The sequence below is a fragment of the Schistocerca gregaria genome, chromosome 1 (genome assembly GCF_023897955.1).
Source record: "Schistocerca gregaria isolate iqSchGreg1 chromosome 1, iqSchGreg1.2, whole genome shotgun sequence".
Taxonomy (NCBI): domain Eukaryota; kingdom Metazoa; phylum Arthropoda; class Insecta; order Orthoptera; family Acrididae; genus Schistocerca; species Schistocerca gregaria.
Window position 1 is genome coordinate 234,794,030 of NC_064920.1, and position 22,829 is coordinate 234,816,858.

Sequence of the window (22,829 nt, forward strand, 5' to 3'; positions counted from 1 at the left end):
GGAATACTTGACAAACCCAGAGCCAGGGAATTTCTCTACGAGACAAAGAAACTGACCCATATAACCGTAGCACAGCCGAAAATTATCCGTTTATGGTTTATTAGTGAAGGAATGTATTGCAAAGTTCTCACGTCCGAGACTCTCCACAGCTTCTATAAATACATTAAATGGCGTTGTTATTGTCCTAGGTTGTCTGATTCCAACCTACACGTAAATAACATAAATCTGCTTATGTAACTGTTGACAGCTCTACACTCCAGTACCGTCAAGAATGCATACAAGTACAAGGACAATATTATATTTAACCTATTTCTATCTCGTAATTTGCAATCAAATCTTATGTTTCACTCTGGCACGTCAGCAATAATTGCAATAGTACAATAAAAACGTTGACAGATAAAGTATGCACTTTCACTACAGGTTACAAAAGCAAAGAACTAAGTTAAGGGTAACGTGCAGATCATGGAAAAGCCATCCCTTATCTGTATATTTCTCATGGATGATACCATTCAGTACGTCTCAAGTAACGAGGCTGAAATATTTCGGATTTCCTTCATGGATCAGCCAATTGCTTCTGACATTGTTACAGGGACGTCCTGTAGTAGGTCTGGAAGAATTTGAACATAATATGAGATTACTAGGTATCGAAACAGCGTTTGTAGTTTCGCAGAAGCTGACGAAATCAACTAGATCCAAAATTATGAAAAGTAAAGCATATGTAATTTGACTAGGCATTTGGAAATATACCAAAAAATTCAGTAAAGAACCGTTGACTTCCCAAGAAACGAAAAACGTCTTTAAATTGTTAATGTAGGAAGTCTGCTAGTCTGCCAGTGGAGGTGTAACACTGTCCGGGTATTTAAAATGTTTGGGAGTCAAAATTCTGCGGGTGGTAAACGACCCTAAAGTTAATGTTTTTATATCAAAAACCAATGAATATTTCAGGAGTTACCAGGTCTTGAATAAGCAATCAGTGTGAGGCACTTGGATTAGATTGGTGGACAAGTTCGTAGCGCTTTTGTTTTACATGTTGGTGTTCCGGTTGTTATGGGTTTATTAATTAACATTTTTATTTGTAGTTCACTGTTGCTGTTTGAGTTTACATATTATTATTTCGTCATTTCACTGTAGTGAATGGAGATGTGGACGCTACAAAATGGAGTCCCAAGTGGAGAAATCGGAACATTTCCGACGTGTTGTTCTGTATGAGTTCATTAAAGGGATGACAGCAGCAGAGACAGGCACAAACATTTGCGCCATGTGAGGGGAGAATGCCACTAGACAGAGCACGGCAAGAAAATGGTTTCTCGTTTTGGGGAGGATCGTTTTCACATTAGTGGCCCTCCACATTCAGGAACACCTTCGAGGTTTGATGAAGTAATTATACAGGTCAGTGTAGTCTATAACTGTCAAATGTATTAACTTTGATCATTCACCATCGTACAGCATTTGTATGCAATGCGGAAGGTTCAAAAATTGGGTGTATGCTCCAAGCGAAAATCACAAAAATCAACGGTTGGCCGTATGTGCATCTCTGATTGCTCTTTATCAATTGTCTCGTGAAAAGGACCCACCATTTCCATCCTGTATGGTTAGTGGTGACGAGAAATCGTGTCTTTATGCTAACATAAGGAAAAGAAAGGAATGGCTGAGCCCACACAAAACAGCAACTACCTGTACAAAGAGCTGCGGCCATCCAAAAAAAGATAATCTTATGCATTTGGTGGAACAGCGACGTTATGGTCTACTACGAATTGTTTCCTCAAGTGTAACCATTATTGCTGCCATTTATTGTGAACAGCTGAAACGTCTTGCAGACGCGCTCTAAGAACAGTGATCCGGACGGTTCTAGGCGCGCAGTCCGGAACCGTGCGACTGCTACGGTCGCAGGTTCGAATCCTGCCTCGGGCATGGATGTGTGTAATGTCCTTAGGTTAGTTAGGTTTAAGTAGTTCTAAGTTCTAGGGGACTAATGACCACAGCAGTTGAGTCCCATAGTGCTCAGAGCCATTTTTTGTTGGAACCAGTGATCCGGAAGATTGCTTTAAGTGATGCTACTCCATGATAATGACAGCCCGAGTTCTGCTAGATTGACAAAAAACACAACACGGAAGTGGGATTAGAAAGTGACTCCGCACCCACCATACTCATCTGATCTTGCGCCCTCAGACTTCCACATTTCCGACACTCAGTTGGACAGCATTCAAGGAACTTCTTTTCCGGACAAAAATGCCCCCCCCCCCCCCCCAACATAGGTCGGTGAGTTCTTCAGCTGGAAACGATCTGATTTCTGCAGTCGCGTAATCGGAAAGTTACCCCAGCGTTGGTAGACTGTTAGGGAAGAGGGATATATTATTGATGAGTAAAGTCTCTGCTATTTCATTGGTGTTTATTAAACTTACGGGAAAACGATTCCAACGTATGCAAAAACCCCATTACGTAAACTGTTTATATGTAGTATGTGTTATTGGTCTTGCAGCTAGTGTTGCTGACTATCGATCAAGAGTTTCGAGGCTCGACTCCCGGTCGTGGTCTGCAGCTCGTGGTCGTGCGGTAGCATTCTCGCTTCCCATGCCCGAGTTCCCGGGTTCGATTACCGGCGGGGTCAGGGATTTTCTCTACCTCGTGATGACTGGGTGTTGTGTGATGTCCTTAGGTTAGTTAGGTTTAAGTAGTTCTACGTTCTAGGGGACTGATGACCATAGATGTTAAGTCCCATAGTGCTCAGAGACATTTGAATCATTTTTGAAGTTGTACCATGGTGGAAATCCCGGACAACAATGTCATACCCATGTTTCATTTCATTTTTAATATCAAACGACAGTCCCGCAGGGGGAACATCCGCAACAGAGCATTATAGCAGAGTTTGAAATACTGCTTCAGTTTTCAGTTCTAAGTTTTTTTTCCGTCAGTGCTTAAAACATAACCGGTTTCGGGATGTTACATGCCTATCATCAGGCGCGGTACTGAAAATGCACAGGAGATCGAAGCTAATAATAACTTTTAGCCGCGGCAGTACACAAGAGAAAACAAAAAAGAAGTACCATATAATATATTACAAGCAGAGGTGGGGCTAGGGGCGGTAAAACTCAAGTCAATGCCAAGCCAGGGTATAAAAATATGCGATGAACACCAGGACACTTACACTTTGTGCACTGACCCCTAGCGTCATCAATCTCTATGTCTACACCGAAGTTTATAGCACTATGTTGAAAGCAATACACAATCGCCTGTAATGTGTGGACTATAAAATTGGCGGCTCATTTGACGACAGGTTATTAAAGATGAAGCATTATTATTTCCAGGAAGTAATAGACATGGATTTTACGTATGGTACGTCATGGTGTAGCGGCCGGGAAAGCAGACTAATGTACAAAGGTTCTAAGCTGTTTATAGCGTAAGACATAACCCTTCAAGAAACTGAATACTTGAAGCTACAGGGAGCTAGTTGAAGATCTCGACACAAACCAGTATTTCAGCAAATGTGGAAACTGAAATGTCCAACAATAGCCGCAGTCAAGCATGGAAATACACTACTGGCCATTGAAATTGCTACACTACGAAGATGACGTGCTAAAGACGCGAAATTTAACCGACAGGAAGATGATGGTGTGATATGCGAACGATTTGCTTTTCAGAGCATTCACACAAGGCTCTTGTAAGTAGTAGAAATACGTACCATCACGTTTCCGACTTTGATAAAGGTTGGATTGTAGCCTATTGAGATTGCTGTTTATCGTATCGCGACATTGCTGCTTGGGTTGTTCGAGATCCAATGACTGTTAGCAGAATATGGAATCGGTGGCTTCAGGAGGGTAATGTGGAACGCCATGCTGGATCCCAACGGCCTCGTATCACTAGCAGTCGAGATGGCAGGCATCTTATCCGCATGGCTGTAACGGATCGTGCAGCCACGTCTCGATCCCTGAGTCAACAGACGGGGACGTTTGCAAGACAACAACCGTCTACACGAACAGTTCGACGACGTTTGCAACAGCATGGACTATCAGCTCTGAGACCAGGGCTGCAGTTGCATATGACGCTGCATTACAGACAGGAGCGCCTGCAATGGTGTACTCAACGACGAACCTGGGAATACGAATGGCAAAACGTCATTTTTTCGGATGAATCCAGGTTCTGTTTACAGCATCGTGATGGTCGCTTACGTGTTTGGCGACGTCGCGGTGAACGCACATTGGAAGCGTGTATTCGTCATTGCCATACTGGCGTATCACCCGGCGTGATGGTATGGGGTGCCATTGGCTACACGTCTCGGTCACCTCTTGTTCGCATTGACGGCACTTTGAACAGTGGACATTACATTCCAGATGTGTTACGACCAGTGGCTCTACCCTTCATTCGATCCCTCCGTAACCCTACATTTCAACAGGATAATGCACGACCGCATGTTGCAGGTCCTGTACGGACCTTCCTGGATACAGAAAATGTTCGACTGCTGCCCTGGCCAGTACATTCTCCAGATCTCTCATCAATTGAAAACTTCTGGTCAATGGTGTCCGAGCAACTGGCTCGTCACAATACACCAGTCACTACCCTTGATGAACTGTGGTATCGTGTTGCAGCTGCATGGGCAGCTGTACCTGTACACGCCATCCAAGGTCTGTTGGACTCAATGCCCAGGCGTATGGAGGCCAGAGGTGGTTGTTTGGATTCTGATTTCTCAGGATCTGTGCACCCAAATTGCGTGAAACTGTAATCCCATGTCAGTTGTAGTATAATGTATTTGTGCAATGAGTATCAGTTTATCATTTGCATTTCTTCTTGGTGTAGCAATTTTAATGGCAAGTAGTGTAACTTCAATGGCGATAAGTGAAAAATTTGTTCCTGACCGAGATACGAACCCTGGACTCCCGCTTTGTGCGAGCGGTGGCCACAACCGCTTCGGCTACCGTCCAACCCAAATTCCCAAACTGTTGCACACTACGTACGTAGCGTCCACCCTCATTCCTCACATCCTCACACTGATTCGCTGAAGAGTTCGGAGGAGGGGAGCGTCTGCACTGAAGGTACCTTTAATTGCCGTCAAATCGCAAACACTTAGATGTGTAGTGTCTGCTGTCCGAAACAACAGGCACCATACATGTAAAAAAATTCAGGGGATGTTGCTGGATGCCGATACTTTGTTGCATGAAGCGGGTCATCTTTTGAGGTTCCTTTTCCCGTTTCTCCACAGGCTCTGCAATTTTGTGAGGCCGGATGCTCTTCCTGACTCCACTGCTTCCCCAGGGAAGGAATCTGTGCACCCCATCTGTGTGCGTGTAGAGTAAATCTGTATACAAGTGCGATAACGTTGACTAAATATTTAAGTAGATTGTACCTGACACGGACATGGGTACCTGCCCAGTACTCACCAAGCGGGACGTGGTAACCAGCCTAAAGACCACGTCCAGGATGACCTTCTCACCAGGCTTCATTCGATCATAGCTCACACATGGTGCACATGACACAATCACTTATGCTGCATCTTCGGGGTATCAATTTTACCTCGAACCCATATTCTCTTAACATGTCACCCAATAACTTTTTTCTCTTTCCTCGTGTGTGTGCTAGACGTCAACCAAATGACGACGTGGTTACGGCCATTTTCAGAGGTCTACAACCAAGGTACTCGCCGAATCATCCATCAGTAATAAAATCTATGAAAACAAGTCGAAATGAAATCATCTCGTTAAGAACCTAGGACTGCCTTTCAGAATCATAAGTTACGAGGGCGTGCTGAAAAGTAATGGCTTCAAATTTTTTTATGTGACATTTCTGGGGGTAGCTCAGTTGGTAGAGCATTGCGCTCGAAAGTAAAGGTCCCGAGTTCGAGTCTCGGTCCGGCAGACAGTTTTAATGTGGCAGAAAGTTTCATATCAGCCCTCACTCCGCTGCAGAGTGAAAATCTAATTCTGGAAACATCCATCAGTAATAAAATCTATGAAAACAAGTCGAAATGAAATCATCTCGTTAAGAACCTAGGACTGCCTTTCAGAATCATAAGTTACGAGGGCGTGCTGAAAAGTAATGGCTTCAAATTTTTTTATGTGACATTTCTGGGGGTAGCTCAGTTGGTAGAGCATTGCGCTCGAAAGTAAAGGTCCCGAGTTCGAGTCTCGGTCCGGCAGACAGTTTTAATGTGGCAGAAAGTTTCATATCAGCCCTCACTCCGCTGCAGAGTGAAAATCTAATTCTGGAAACATCCCCCAGGCTGCAATATCATTTCTTTCAGGAGTGCTAGTGCTGCATGGTTCGCAGGAGACCTTCTGTAAAGTTTGGAAGGTAGGAGACGAGGTACTGGCGGAAGTAAAACTGTGAGGACGGGGCGTGAGTCGTGCTTGAGTAGCTCAGTTGGTAGAGCACTTGCTCGCGAAAGGCAAAGGTCCTGAGTTCGAGTCTCGGTCCGGCACACAGTTATAATATGCCACGAAGTTTCATTTGAGATAGTGTTAATTAAGCTTCTTCGTCAACCAAGAGGCAAAAAAAAAAAGTAGAGTTCATGGGAAAAATTTTGGGGTGGAGAGATTTGAAATGTAGTACTTGAATTAGTGTATTGTGTAGAGACTAGGATAATGTCTAGATCTACATGGATACTCTGCAAATCACATTTAAATGCCTGGCAGAGCACTAATTCTGTTCCCCGTCACACAGTGAAAATTCTCTCCAATAGTGGGATGTTTCTGTAGGAAATTGTAGAACTCTGTGCAAACAGGCTATCATTCTTTTCTGTCGTTTATGTTAATGAGTGCATTTCGAAAGTGTATTGCATTTTAGAATTGCAGTTAAAAGTCAGAGCGAGAACGTCGGTGACGTTTCTCGCCTCACAAGTACGCCGTCGATGAATGAGCGCTGATTTCTCACGCGTTTGGATGCACACTGCATAAAATATCCGCGAGCATTTGCCGCCGAGGTCGGGACCCCTGGCATCGGGGCGACGTCGACTTATTACAGCCTCTCAAGGCAATGATAAAAAATGCGCAGCCCGACCATGGAGGCCTTCCCCGAAGAGGAGGGCGAGACACAATGGGGACACGAGAACCCCCGCCTCATCGCAAGAAACGACGCAACGCCGGCGAAGCAAAACGCGGCGATGGAAGATTTATTGGCCGATGCCGGGCACGCGTCTGTACGTCCCGAAACTCGTCATTTTTCTCTCTCCCGCAAAGTTTCTCAGCCGCTGCTGACATTTGTCGTCAGCGCTACGGAAATGTCGTGAATACGCCAGATGCTCGGCACTTCCGCTGAATTTCGGGGGATCTCCGTGCTGTTACGTGTGATGGATGAGTTGCGCCCGAGAAAACGGCAGCCGCGATATCTATGTAGCCGCTGTGCTGTCAGCTAACTACCGATTCACTCAGCTGGAGTGAAGCTATTGTCAGAATGCTAGTTGCGAGCAACGTTGGGGTAGTACAACAGGACGCACTTCGGATCTAGTCAGATGACATAGAGGATATTGGGCGTATAAATCCAGATATTTCGGTTCATGAATGAGGACAATTTACTGAACCCCACCACATCGGTATTCACTTCATTTTCAGACTTATAATTATTGCTATTACAACCAGTTGTGTTTTTGGTCGGTTAGTACCACCAATACGCTACATACCAGCAACCCATTAATATAACTGAGCCCAAAAAAGTCATGGGATAGCGATATGCACAAATGCAGATGGCGAGGAGTGGCATATCGTATACAAGGTATAAAAGGTATAAAAGGGCTGTGCATTGGCGGAAGTGTTATCTCTATTCAGGTCATTCATCTGCAACTGTGTCCGAATTGATATTGCAGCACGAGGGGAATTAACAGACATTGAACACGGAAATACACACTACTAGCCATTAAGTTTGCTACACCAAGAAGAAATGCAGATGTTAAACGGGTATTCATTCGACAAATACATTATACCAGAACTGACATGGGATTACATTTTCACGCAATTTGGGGGCATAGATGCCGAGAAATCAGTACCCAAAACAACCACCTCTGGCCGTAATAACGGCCACTATACGCCTGGGCATTGAGTCAAACACAGCTTGAATGGCGTGTACAGGTACAGCTGCCCATGCAGCTTCAACACGATACTACAGTTCATCAAGAGCAGTGACTGGCGTATTGTGACGAGCCAGTTGCTCGGCCACCATAGACCAGAAGTTTTCAATTGGAGAGAGATCTGGAGAATGTGCTGGCCATTGCAGCAGTCGAACATTTCTGTATCCAGAAAGGCCCGTACAGGACCTGCAACATGTGGTGGTGCATTATCCAGCTGAAATGTAGGGTTTTGCAGGGATCGAATGAAGGGTAGAGCCACGGGTCGTAATACATCTGAAATGTAACGTCCACTGTTCAAAGTGCCGTCAACGCGAACAAGAGGTGACTGAGACGTGTAACCAACGGCACCCCATACCATCGCGCAGGGTGATACGCCAGTATGGCGATGACAAATACACGCTTCCAATGTGCGTTCACCGCGATGTCGCCAAACACGGATGCGGCCATCACGATGCTGTAAACAGAACCTGGATTCATCCGAAAAAATGACGTTTTGCCATTCGTGCACCCAGGTTCGTCGTTGAGTACACCATCGCAGGCGCTCCTGTCTGTGATGGAGCGTCAAGGGTAGCCGCAGCCATGGTCTCCGAGCTGATTGTCCATGATGCTGCAAACGTCGTCGAACTGTTCGTGCAGACGGTTGTTGTCTTGCAAACGTCCCCATCTGTTGACTCAGGGATCGAGACGTGGCCATGCAGATAAGATGCCTGTCATCTTGACTGCTAGTGATAAGAGACCGTTGGGATCCAGCACGGTCTTCTGCATTACCTTCCTGAACCCATCGATTCCATATTCTGCTAACAGTCATTGGATCTCGACCAACGCGGGCAGCAATGTCGCGATACGATAAACCACAATCGAGTTAGGCTACATTTCGACCTTTAACAAAGTCAGAAACGTGATGGTACGCATTTATCCTCTGTACACCAGGCAACACAAGAACGTTTCACCAGGCAACGCCGGTCAACTGCTGTTTGTGTATGAGAAATCGGTTGGAAACTTTCCTGATATCAGCACGTTGTAGGTGTCGCCACCGGCGGCAACCTTGTGTGAATTCTCGGAAAAGCTAATGATTTGCATATCACAGCATCTTTAAAAACGGTTCAAATGGCTCTGAGCACTATGGGACTCAACGTCCAAGGTCATCAGTCCACCAGAACTTAGAACTACTTAAACCTAACTAACCTAAGGACATCACACACATCCATGCCCGAGGCAGGATTCGAACCTGCGACCGTAGCGGTCGCGCGGTTCCAGACCGTAGCGCCTAGAACCGCTCGGCCACCGCGGCCGGCTAGCATCTTCTTGCTGTCGGTTGAATTTCGCGTCTGTAGCACATCATCTCTGTGCTTGCAGCTTCTCTCCTGGGCTCGTGACCATATCGGTTGCACCATAGACGAATCGAAACCCGTGACCATGAAGCCAAGTTGTGAACAAGGCGCTGTGTAAGCTAGTGATGACTTCATAATGGTGCAGGCTATGTTTAAATGGGACGGACCGAGTCTTCTGGTCCAATTGAACCCATCATTGATTGGAAATGATTATGTTTAGCTACTTGGAGACCATTTACAGCCATTCATGGACTTCGTGTTCCCAAGCAACGATGAATTTTCATGGATGACAATGCGCCATGTCACTGAACACAATTGTTCGCGATTAGTTTGAAGAACATTCTGGTCAATTCCAGCGAATCGTTTTGGCCACCCAGATCGCCCGACATGAATCCCATCTAACATTAATGGGACATTATCGAGAGATCACTTCGTGTACAAAATCCTTCAGCAGCAACAGTTTTGCATTATTATGGTTGACTATAGACGCACCATGGCTCATTATTTGTGTAGAGGATTTCCAGCGACTTGTTGAGTCCATGCCACGTCCGGTTGCTGCATTACATTAAGCTAAAGGAGGTCTGGCACGATATTAAAAGAATTCCATGACTTTTGTTGTCTCAATGTTTTTCACCTATGGACAGCGGGTCAGGTGTTACAGTGTGGACGCATGGACGCAAAATGGCTAATCTATACCGATAGTTATGAACGTGCAGCAAACATCAGTTACGTGTTCGAGGGAAGGCTGTTAGCCACACTGAAATAGCCACTAAAATACTACATTGGACCATGTTAATGTACCAATGATTGCAATATCTGTACCTATACCCCTAACAACCAGTAAGTTGTACCACAGCAATGTTGGGGCTCACACGTGAAGAACTGCTTCGACAGTTATCGCATAATGTACCCCATAAGACAGCTGATAGAATCGTCGTTCTTCGCTGTGAAAAATACTGGATCAAAGGTGGGCTGACTTTGGACTGCCGAATTTTTACGTACTATAAGTTTGTGATAAGTGTTTATTTTCGAGTAATGCGGCATTTGTGTACAGTTCAAACAATTAAGATGCGTTCGGGAGGAAATGGGCCCTTATCACTGTCCACTCATCCAAATTTAGATTTTTCCTTCTTTACCAAAATCTATGAAGAGAGCTGAAGGATAGTTCGATAATAATACGGCCGAATTCCTTACCCTTGCTACCGCTTGTCGTCTTTCACTGTTGATGTCGTTGTAGACAGGGCGTTGCATACGAGTATACTACATTTCTTCCGCGTTATGCTTAGTCGGTATATTTTCTAGCCTCCTTGCCGTCTGCAAATGGTACCTGGGTGAACGACTGCCGGTAAACCTTATGCAGTAAGTAACACTATACACTGCTGCAAACTAAATACGATATATCCATTTGCTATAAATTAAATAGGTATTATCTGAATCTGTGAAAAAACATGTTATAAAACATATAAAGCAGGCACATTGACAAAGTCAGGCACTTTTTACTGTATATAGTCACATAATCTGCCTGGGCGATTGAAAAAAAATGTTTGGAGTGTGGACCGTCTTTTGACAGCGCCATGTCATAAGAGAAGAGAGCTGATTCACAGCTGGGAGTAAGTAAGGAAATTAGTTTGATTGTGTTTGTCGGAGCGAAAATGTGTTCAGCAATGTTTTTTGGTTGCTAGAGGCACTGGAAGTCGCAAGGGGCCGAATACAGTGCTCGTAGAGGAATGAAAGGAAGAATACTGGTTGGCTACTGTAGCATAGGAATTTGCGTCTGGAGACAAGATACTACCGTTTGGAGTTCTGCGACATGGTTGTCGTGGAGCTTCTAATTCTACCCTGCAGCAACAAAACTTTTTTAAGACCGAACTGCCTCAGACTTCAAGCCCTGTAAAAGACGTGACAGTGTTCTACAATAATATATTTTTTTCTATAAACTACAGTTGCAGTTTCGTAGTCATCGTATCCCAAGTCATTATTACTTGCAATATGATCCATGCCCTGTTCTCATAAATTCAATAGTGTGGCAATACAAATGCTATTGCCAGAAACTATTACCAGTTTGGTAGTTCGTATCGTTGCTGAGTACTAAAATTTCGAGTAACAACAACGACTAACTTTGGAAGGCTATGTTTAAAGGAACTGTTGAAACTACTGAATCTGGCAGATAATAAGAAATTGAGCTACTTGTTTAGCTATATTAATTAATTTTCTGCCTCGATGAAAAGACTATTGTTTTCGAGCGTTGGCATGGCGTTCTGTTGCGTTGCAGAGATTACCGTTTAAATGAAGTAATATTGACAGTGAGTATTAAGAATTTAGAAAGTTTGTAAAAATTGGTAACAGTAAAGATCATAGTGAAGAGTAGCTAGGTCATTATTAACGAATCGCAGACGTGTGTAATTGACTCAATTTTCTTTTCGTTTACAATTGCTTTAAACAATTGCCAAGTTGTGAGTAGGAACCCAGACTCAAAGAATCCTTTTTTTTTATCCCATTAAAATGAGGAACTACCCTCGCGCGTGTAATGACCGCCGTCTCTAGTACATGTGTAACGGATTGTGGCATGAACTTACACTTGATTATAACCAATTGTGTTTAGAAATAACATGTCCTCTATGGGATCGGCCACCGAATTATTTCATTACTCGATTGGAATTCCAACGAAATATAAATTTAAATAAAAAGTACATTTAACTAAGTAATATAAACTGATTTTTTGTAATTACATTTCTCTGCAGTAAATCTTGGTTAAGGCCATGTATTGAGTTGCATTTTTGATCTTTAGTTGTAGATTTTATAAACGAGTTTCGTCAAATTACTTCGGAATATATGTCTTTCTGACAAATTATGAACACGCAATCAGGGTCGATATCATCGTACATTGGGAGACGAATGAGCTATAATTTCTGTGCTACGACCATCATGCTCTCGCGAGATGTATTTGGAAGCGAGCGAAAAGTTTTCACGCTCTCTTAGGAAAGAATGGTCTTCAAAATTTTAACAGTAAATCTCTCTGTGAATCACAGCCTCTCCTGTAGCTTCTGCCACTGCAGTCGGAAGGCACATAAGTGGCGCTCCCAAAGTTAGTAAACGAACTCGTGATTAAACGCGGTGTTCTTAGCGGGTCTTTTCAATCTCTTCTGCACGTTGAGTAATCAAGTCTGATTCGTAAAGTATTTCATATCCCTTGAGACACGCAACCCAAGTTACATCATCTACTGTCATTGTCAGGGATTGTCAGGGAAGATGACGAAAGTCGGATTGCCCACCTCAAGATGCATGAAATATTTTTCGGACCACTTTTATTTTTCCTAATCCATATTAATCCGAAGCAAAAATATTCCCACAGTGTGGTGTGATATTCTAGAATCGGACTAGACAGAATTTTGTACGTTAGCTGTTTCGTTGGTAATTTCCATTTCTGTAGGACTCTTCCAATTTACCTGAGCCTAGTGTCTGCTTTTCGTAAAATCTGACCTGCTCGCTCCGTATGTATATTCCTAGGTTATATTACCCTTATAAATGTTTCATGTGATTAATGACTAATTTCTATTTCTCTGCGATATGAGGTATGAGCCTGGCAAGATTAGAAAGTATTAGGGCAATACTGGCAGAACTGAAGTTGTGAAGGTAGCAGGTCGTAGATGAATCGGTATTAGCATTTCCGAAAAATGCATGGGTTCAAGTGCTGCTCCGGCACATTGTTTTAACCTACCCGGGAAGTTGCAAACCGCTGACGCTCCACTCTAGAGCAGAGGTTTCGTTCTGGAAGTTAAAGTATGAATTCGAATAGAGCACATTAATAGCCTTCTGGACTAGGGTTTGTCATCCTGTCATGACAGCCAAATTACAGAAATTAGAGCAGAAACCGTAGCTTAATGACAGTCACTAATTCCATGAAGCATTTGAGAATCGAGCAGACAAGTGGGTAATAACAATGCTAGCGGAGAACACTCCATCATGGAACGGTGGGTGTCTTGCAGGGCGTGGATGTAGATTTAGACGTACCTGCACACTCCCTGTCGCCACGCCTATGCGGATCATCTCTTCAACCCTTTGCTATCACCCCCCCCCCACCCCTCTCTCTCTCTCTCTCTCTCTCTCTCTCTCTCTCTCTCTCTCTCTCTCTCTCTGTGTGTGTGTGTGTGTGTGTGTGTGTGTGTGTGTGTGTGTGTGTGTGTGTGTGTGTGCACGCTCGCGAGTCGCCATCCGGCGTAATATGCATTATTGTGGTTATTAAACAATATTAATAAAACATATACCGTTAAATTTGGTAAGGGAAAGCCCAGCAATATAGTGTATTTGATTAATGCGTTTATTACTTTTTCTTGGCTTTATTTTAAGTTGTTCTTCCATCGATTCTCCACCACTGGGCTATCATTTTATGGAGCAGGTTGGCGATCAGCTCAAGCAGTCTGTTTGACAAATCTTTTGTAGTTACCAGAAAATTTTAACAGGAAGTTGCAGATGCTAGATATCAAAAAATATGGTTTAATTGGTGACGTAATGTAAGTACGGTAGAGAAAATTACGTCACGTCTTAGGGAGCTTTATGGTCAGCTAGTTGCCGGCGGTCAACATGCAAAGGCAGATGCACCTAATTCAACAGCTCATGAGTGCATTTCATGCTTAAATAGAAACAACGAGGCCAACTGTAGCGCGATGCAGCTTCGCCTCTGATTATGAGAGCTTGACTCCATGTTAAAGACTATGAACTGGCTGGTGCGATTCGTAAGATGTCAGCTCACAAATATTTGTGTGCCTAAAAATCAGTGAGTTATCACTTGGCGCATGAGCTTCTTAGGCCGTTCGCCATACACAGTCCCGACGTGTTACTGGAAACAAGTGGAAAGACGTCTCACCTCGCAGTATTACTCTCTTCTAGGAGTTGTCGGTCTGCTTACACGATGCCCGCCACATACGCGACTTCTACTTGTTGTTATTAGAGACTGTGAACTGCATAGAAGGATGAAGTAATACACAGACCATCGCACTAGTTTTCTTCGCCAAGATTAAACGCGATATTTGGACATTTCCGTTACCTACCTTACCAGCTAAGAAAGATACTTTGGAGAACGTAAGAGTTTTTCAGATAAGGAATAACAACTCACAGTAGCTTTACTACTTTTCTGACGACCGTGTTCTCGTGTCGAAGAGAGGTCTAAAAATCTAATAACTGGTAATGGGAAGAAGGTACCGAACTTCGGTTCATGGGTAATACAACAAAAATAAACCCTTACATTATTTTTATTACTGTTATTGATTTCTAATGGACCAACTACGGACCACGTGCCAATTTCAGTTCCTAATTCGTTGTCTTCCAATCTTCTCATGACATGAGATCCCTTTTTTTCTTTTCTTTTATTTGCTTTCTTTCCTTGAAATATTTCAATTTTCAATACTTTTACATAAACAATTCTCTCTTATTTATATCTTGATCTTCTGTGTTATGTTCCCTAAATGTTTTTTTTACTTCTTGTATTGAAATCGTAGTTGACTTTTTATCCCATAAAAATAAAAAAAAGGTGTTATTCGCCATCTGTTAAAAGGTATCTTTTAAAAACAGTGAGCTGCACTGTAAATATTTCTTAGTCAAACCAGTATCTGAGTGAATAAGGTATCGTCAGTTGCATCAGGCACAGGGAAACAAACAACTGTATGTACAATTTTTATAGCATGCCAACTGTATGCATAAAACAGAAACATAACTCTACTTACAGTATGGTATCCCTATACTAATTCTTTACGATGTTCAGCTATGATGTGTATCTAGAAAGCATTCAATATGTGGATACCAAGATTAGAATTAAAACTATGTCTACGTTAATGCCATAGGTTATGAAGTCCTTTATGCCTCACAGCACATAGGTTGTCGTGTATGTCACTGCTGCCAAATATTAGGCAGATACAATTCTTGTTCCTATCTGGCAAATGTAATGTACTTATCTCTAAGATCGAATTAATGTACATCTGTGGCATCCATTCATATACCAAAACACCAGTCTTCCATCATGTTCAATAGCAAAGTCTATTTTGCACAGTGTAGAGTCTACAATTCCTCCACAACCATTGATAAAAGGAAACTTAGATTTTATGTTGCTGTTAAAGTTACGCTTTCGCTTGTGGATGATGAAACAGTCATTACACAGTTTACCTTAACATCAATCGGTACTACCTACAGCGCAAAACATTAACAGGAAATAAACACAGAGGTTAGAGCATGTTGTACATGTACCACTTCCTAGCGTATATAACTGCCAGTAAATTTCAAATCTTAATATTCAGTGGCGTTCAATACTGTAGCTAAGCAGAATCACAAAAAAGTGGGACGTTTCAACGACCCCAAAAGACAATAGGACAACATGAAAAAATAAAGTCTGCGGCGAGAAGATAGGAACGAATGGCCAACCTAGTGTAGGGGACACAAATTATCCAGAGATTAAGAGACTTGCACAGGCCACACATGAGTGGTGAGCTAAATCTAATTTTTTGTTCAAATGGTTCAAATGGGTCTGAGCACTATGAGACTTAACATCGCAGGTCATTAGTCCCCTAGAACTTAGAACTACTTAAATCTAACTAACCTAAGGACATCACACACACCCATGCTCGAGGCAGGATTCGAACCTGCGACCGTAGCAGTCCCACGGTTCCGGACTCAAACGCCTAGAACAGCTCGGCCACGGCGGCCGGCTAATTTTTTGTCTTCGGGCTGAAGACCACGACATAACAACAGATCCCACTAACATTAATTTGCAGACTACACGGGTCTGCTGATAAGAAGTGCGATGAATGTGTGTTTGATGCTACCCTTTGGAATCATGGGTACTTAGTTCTAAATCACACACGTTATCCCGACAGGGTACAACTCACAACTAGTAAGACGAAATAGTTGGCGGGATTTTAGTTTGAACTGCGTGTTCAGATGGTACTTGTAGCATCGACTTCCGATTTAGGGGCTAGAATTTAAAATGCTTGCAGAATGTAGTTCTTATCAAGTACCCGATGGTTATAACTCAAGTGCAGTTACTCACAGAGGTCCATTGTGGGCTGTAATTATTGTGTGGCAGTGAAACTTCGTAGATACTCTAATGCGTTAATGCGGAACCTGGAGAAAATGTAGTTCTAGATTTGGCCTCCAGCTGCAAATATATCAATGTGAGTGCAAGAAAGATGCATGGAAATATCGCCATATGTAATGGATTAGGAAGGGGCGTGGACAGAAAATGTCAAACAAGTGAGGAAGGCTTAAGGTTGATTTTATTGCTAACCGCCACTTAAAATAATTAGTTCAGTATGGGCACAGGAGACGTCGACGGGATGCTGCACCCATGAAATGACGGGATCAGTAGTTGCTCGGAGCAGTTCCGGTGAAATCTGAGCAACGTGTTACTGTGTAGTGGCCTTCAGATCAGGTGCAGAACGAACGTATCTGTAGCATACAAGTTCTTTGACATACCCAAGAGCCAAAAGTCACATGCAATTAGATCAGGTGATGTTGCACGCCATGCAACTGGAAAATCTCTGGTGATAAAACGGTCGTGGAAGGCGGCATAAAGCACATCTTCCAATGGGCGGGCAACGTGAGCCAGGGATGACTCATGCATAGGTTAGCAGCATAAAAGCAATAGTTTCCACACAGTTCCGCACTTCCAGTGCTGTTCAAAAGGTCTCGATAACATGCCGACGTCACCATACACTTGGCAGGCCCTCTCGGTGTATTCCCTTCAACGGAGAACGGATCGCGAATAAAGGAGCTTGTGAATCCACTCCACTCTGTGACATATGGCGAACCCAATGTCTCTTCTTGCACAACACGCAGTTTAGCAGTACCCTAAATTCGGGAGTTATGTGTAGTGATTGCACCCTGTACTGTAAAATGTGCATCACTCCACGGAATATGGCCCACCCACATGACATCAACTTCGATCCGTGCCAGAAACGGAAGAGCAAATTCAGGATGCTGCGGATCATGACGTTTCAGATGTGCATCTTTTGCAGGTAGCAGTGTAAAATAGAACGCAAAACTTTCCGTACTATTGACCATGGTACCGACATTTCTAGTGACATGGCACGAGCATTAACAATACCCAGGGTAGTAGCAGTAGCAGTAAACTCATCAATAACTTCCAGCAGGATAAGAAACCTTCTTCTTGCAGGTGCCATACCAAGTCCAACCACGTTTTCGAATTTCGTAATCATCTTCTTTAGAGCATTGGGCATTTCTTCAGACCTTTCAGTTGGCGACACTTTCTTAATGCTGTACTGTAATTGCTGCCGTTCACATAAAACACTTTCACTAACAGCGCACACGCTGTCTTCTCAAGATGACGGCAGCATGAATGTTATACAGTCATGCGAACTGTGTACAGCGCCATATTTCCGCCTGGTGGCCGTATTCGATGCCATACGATAATTAGGGCCCACAATGGACCTCATCGAGTAGCTGCTCTTGAATTATTCCATCATTTCGAGACACATTTTGATCGCATATTAAGTCGCTCGCACACATCTGCAGCTGGGCTTACAGAGTGAAAGTGATTGTCAGGGTAACTCGCAGCAGCATGCTCCTGCCTTTCGGGTCGTACAAGACGGAGGATAGATGCTGCTCTCCCCTCGTCCCTCCCCCTCCCCCTCCCTTCTCCACCCCTCTGTGTGGGCAGGGAGGGGTGAGGCAGCAGCACCAGCCGGATAATATATCAATCAAGGTGACGTGGCGCGGCCCGTCTCATTACCGGCAACGGCGCGCCACGCACTCGCCACCCGCCACAATCGATAGTCGATATGTAGGTCGACATTGGTGGCGTGTCCGTCGCGACCCTCGCAGCGGGTGACAAACACTGCGCTGTAATTCGATGACCCATCAAATAGTTACACGGCGATTAAGACACATTGTGACTGACACTTTAGGTGCCGAAAAGGCAAAGTTAGAAGAAGAGCACACGGCATGTCAACGGCTCCCCACTACTGAGATCGATAAATACGGTAATGTCAGTGCAGCGTTCCACAAGACACAGAGTCCAAGGGACTTCGTAACACATAAGGGACGAACCCGCACAGCTCCAACAAAATGTCGGAAGTTTCTCATAGAAGTTTAATGAAAATTTTTGTGCAAACGGAACAGCGCTCTCTGGTGATTAGCTTCAGAATAATTGTTCTTCGTTTAAACTTTTTTTCAGAAAGTTTTAGGACATGTCAGAGGTCATAAAATAATAAAATACTGTTAAAAATATAATGAAACAGTCTACCGCGTAAAACATTTTATTAAAAAAATAAGAATGGTGACTAGTTTCGGTCAGTGGCTGATCATCCTCAGACTCGCATAAATAGCGTGCGCTCCGTCCACCATCTCCAGCATTACGAGTGTGGTAGCCAATGGCCATAAAATATGAATAAAACCAATAAAAATGCAATTGTAGTATGAAATGTTTGGATCACAGCCACAGTCATGTACATATAAAAAAATAGGCTTGCATAAAACATAATAAAGATAGTTTAAAAGAAGAGTAACAACGAAATAAACAATTAAAATTGGAACTACAGCACCATCCTCTATGGCAATTTGTGGGTAACATTTGTTGTGCAAGGGTTACTTATAAGGATGCCACCAGTAACCATAATATGTTCCGATCTGCAGTCAAATGTACATAGGTGTGGCTTATGATTTTTGACTCTGAACGTAATCATCACTATGTACAGAAGAGGTAATAACTACATTAGATACAGTAGGAACAATACCAATGACGCTACAAAGAAAGTACCAAAACAATCAAGCAATAAACGATTGACATTAAAGCTGTTTTTAGACTGCACACATTTCGTTCAAGTCATTATATAGGACACATTACGACTTTATGTCGAGATGTATTGCTATTGCCCGCCGCGGTGGTCTCGCGGTTCCTGGCGCGCAGTCCGGAACCGTGCGATTGCTACGGTCGCAGGTTGGAATCCTGCCTCGGGCATGGATGTGTGTGATGTCGTTAGGTTAGTTAGATTTAAGTAGTTCTAAGTTCTAGGGAACTGATGACCACAGCAGTTGAGTCCGATAATGCTCAGAGCCATTTGAACCACTTTTTTTTGTGTTGCTATTGACAAAATGACAAGTGGCCCTGTTGCACCTAATGAATCTATTATTAGAAAAGTGTTAAAGTTTTCGTGACCACTCGTTGGCAGACTGTCTATTGGCTTCTGTCGCTGGTACTTCGGACAACGTTTGTTTCATGATTTATTTTTGACGTTTCACCACCACGAGTGGGCTGGCATTGCAAAGCTTCACCCACCACCAGCAGTGGAGGATAAGCTTTGACAATACCAGCCACTCGTGCTGCCGAAGCTTCAGAAAAATCATCAAACGGAAGTCGGCCGATGAAACCGAAAAAGAACCCAACAGGTAGTTTATGAACCTATTATTTTTATTGTGTGTAAATGTATTATGACGCACATATTGCACTGCGTCAAGTAGTATTAACAGGCCAGTATTTACCGCATAATAGAAACACACGTGGATTCCGATTTCAATTACGAAGTGGAACAGTGCGTGTCTCACTGGAAACGCGTAGACGTATGTGGTGTCAGCATGATGGTGCACCTGCACATTCCGCAATTAACACTAGGCTGACCCTTGGCGGGATGTTCGACGGGCGTTTCATAGGACGTGGAGGACGCATAAATTGGCCAGCACGTTCTCCTGATCTTATACCTCTGGACTTCTTTCTGTGGGGTAGGTTAAAGGAGAATGTGTACCGTGATGTGCCTACAACACCAGAGGATAGGAAACAACGTATTGTGGCAGCCTGCGGCGACATTACACCAGATGTACTGCGGCGTGTACGACATTCATTACGCCCGAGATTGCAATTGTGTGCAGCAAATGATTGCCACCACATTGAACATCTATTGGCCTGACATGTCGGGACACACTCTATTCCACTCCGTAATTGAAAATGGAAACCACGTGCGTACGTGTACCTCACCCCTCATGGTAATGTACATGTGCGGCACTGAAAAAGACCAATAAAAAGCTGTTAGCATGTTGACGTAATGTGGTGTTCCAGTCTCTTCTGTACCTAAGGTCCATCACCGTTCCCTTTGCATCTTTAAGTAATTTGGTGCTCTCCGATACAGACGATCGAACAGCGGAGGAGTGGTACTCAAGCGTCCACTTTAGGTCACAATATCTGCGGATGTAATTAACATTTTACAATGCAACAAACGCACTGATTACGTATTTGTTTATATGTTCACAGGTACTAACAAAACAAACGGGGTTTCATTTTTAAAAAACGTAGGTTTGTGTTAAAAAACATACTTCGGTGCATTTTTGTGTGGTTTGTATTAACCAATTACACTAGCCCCTCTCCTCACGTTCGGTCTGTGGAATCGATTCGTCAGTATTTGGTGCGGTTTACGAAATATATCCAGCGGTAATGTTAGGTGACTCACTCTGTATAAATTAACATGTGGCAATCGGCCCCATATGACAGCTAGAGCCGACTCCGTGTCTACGACGGCAAGGAGACGAATGTCCAGAATCTAAGTTAAAAGCCGGCCACTCTCTACTTTCAAGAAAACTCTACATGGAGGGGACGACTCAATGCTGTTGCAAATGAGATGGATGACAATATCGATTAATTCACGAAAAAAAAACATGGAGACGCAAACTTTCCACACTTGGCGTACAAAATACACATTAAAAAGCAAGAGGCAGGTACCAGCCTCGAGCGGTGTTCTTCGAATTCCCGGAGCTTTCACGCCAGGGGCAGTGGCGGGGTGACTAAATTTCATCTTCATCTACATCTACATACATACACCGCAATCCACCATACGGTGCGTGGCGGAGGGTACCTCGTACCGAAACTAGCATCATCTCTCCCTGTTCTACTTCCAAAAAGAACGAGGGAAAAATGACTACCTATATGCCTCTGTACATGCCCTAATCTCTCTTATCTTATCTTTGTGGTCTTTCCGCGAAATGTAAGTTGGCGTCAGTAAAATTGTACTGCAGTAAGCCTCAACTCCCCGTTCTCTAAATTTCCTCAGTAGCGATTCACGAAAAGAACGCCACCTTTCCTCCAGAGACTCCCACCCGAGTTCCTGAAGCATTTCCGTAACACTCGCGTGATGATCAGACCTACCAGTAACGCCTCTAGCAGACCGCCTCTGAATTCCTTTATGTCCTCCCTCAATCAAATCTGATAGGGATCCCAAACGCTCGAGCAGTACTCAAGAATAGGTCGTACTAGTGTTTTATAAGCGGTCCCCTTTACAGATGAACCACATCTACATTCTACTAATGAACCGAAGGCGACTATCCGCCTTCCCCACAACTGCCATTTCATGCTTGTCCCACTTCATAGCGCTCTGCAATGTTACGCCCAATTATGTAATCGACGTGACTGTGTCAAGCGCTACACTACTAATTGAGTACTCAAACATTACAGGATTTTTTTTCCTATTCATCTGCATCAATATACGTTTATCTATATTTAGAGATAGCTGCCATTCTTTACACCAATCACAAATCCTTCCAAGTCATCTTGTATCCTCCTACAGTCATTTAACGGCGACACCTTCCCGTACACCACAGCATCATCAGCAAACAGCTGCACATTGCTATCCGCCCTATCTAAAAGAAAATCATTGATATAAACAGCGGACCTACCACACTTCCCTGGGGCACTCCAGATGATACCCTCACCTCCGATGAACACTCACTATCGAGGACAAATTTCATCGAACAGACAAAATTTAAGCGTGAAAGTAACTATGGTTTTCATGCGGACTGGGCATTGCTGCAGTGCCTCGACCTTCGATGACAGTGCAGGAATTAGAAAAATGTCAGGCCGAGTTATTCTCTAGGGACAAGAATGGCAGCACGGCGCACATGCCGCATCTATGTCAGCAGACAGCAGACCCACTCCCGAGAAAACAGCCCATCTGCGTATAGAGATGCGCCCGTCTTGCCTTCTGCCGTCAGTAGAACCTAGTGCACTGTGACACATTAAAAGACGCAAAGCTTTTCTTCCAAGCGCACATTTTCACGACTCACAAAAAATAGCAGTGTGATAGTGGCAGAGAATGAAGCAATAGCGCATGCTAAAATGTGACACTGCTATCACATGAGTTACACGTATTACATGACAGAAAGTTGAGCAACAAAAAGTTGGTGCATTAACAGACGAGGATACATATTGCAGCTTTCGTGCAGACAGTTCTGCCACTGTACGGATAACAGGTGAAGTGTGATTCTTTTGAGGAACTGTCTAAATTGTACACAAGTTCACCGTGAGACACTGATGATACATGTACTAAATGCGCCGGTCGGGGTTGCTGACTATCGATCACGAGTTTCGAGGCTTGATTCCCGGCCGTGTTTGCTTGTGTGCTTTTCTCATCGTCATGTCGCTACGCAAGTTACCGACAAAAAGGACTTGTACCATGGTGGCC

General features: G+C 43.7%; 1 protein-coding gene across 1 annotated transcript in view; it reads right to left on the minus strand.

Moving 5' to 3' along the window:
* LOC126338532 (serine-rich adhesin for platelets-like) overlaps positions 1–22,829 on the minus strand; it is a 2,400,280-nt gene that overhangs the window by 2,134,953 nt on the left and 242,498 nt on the right. The gene's annotated exons all lie outside the window — the stretch shown is intronic.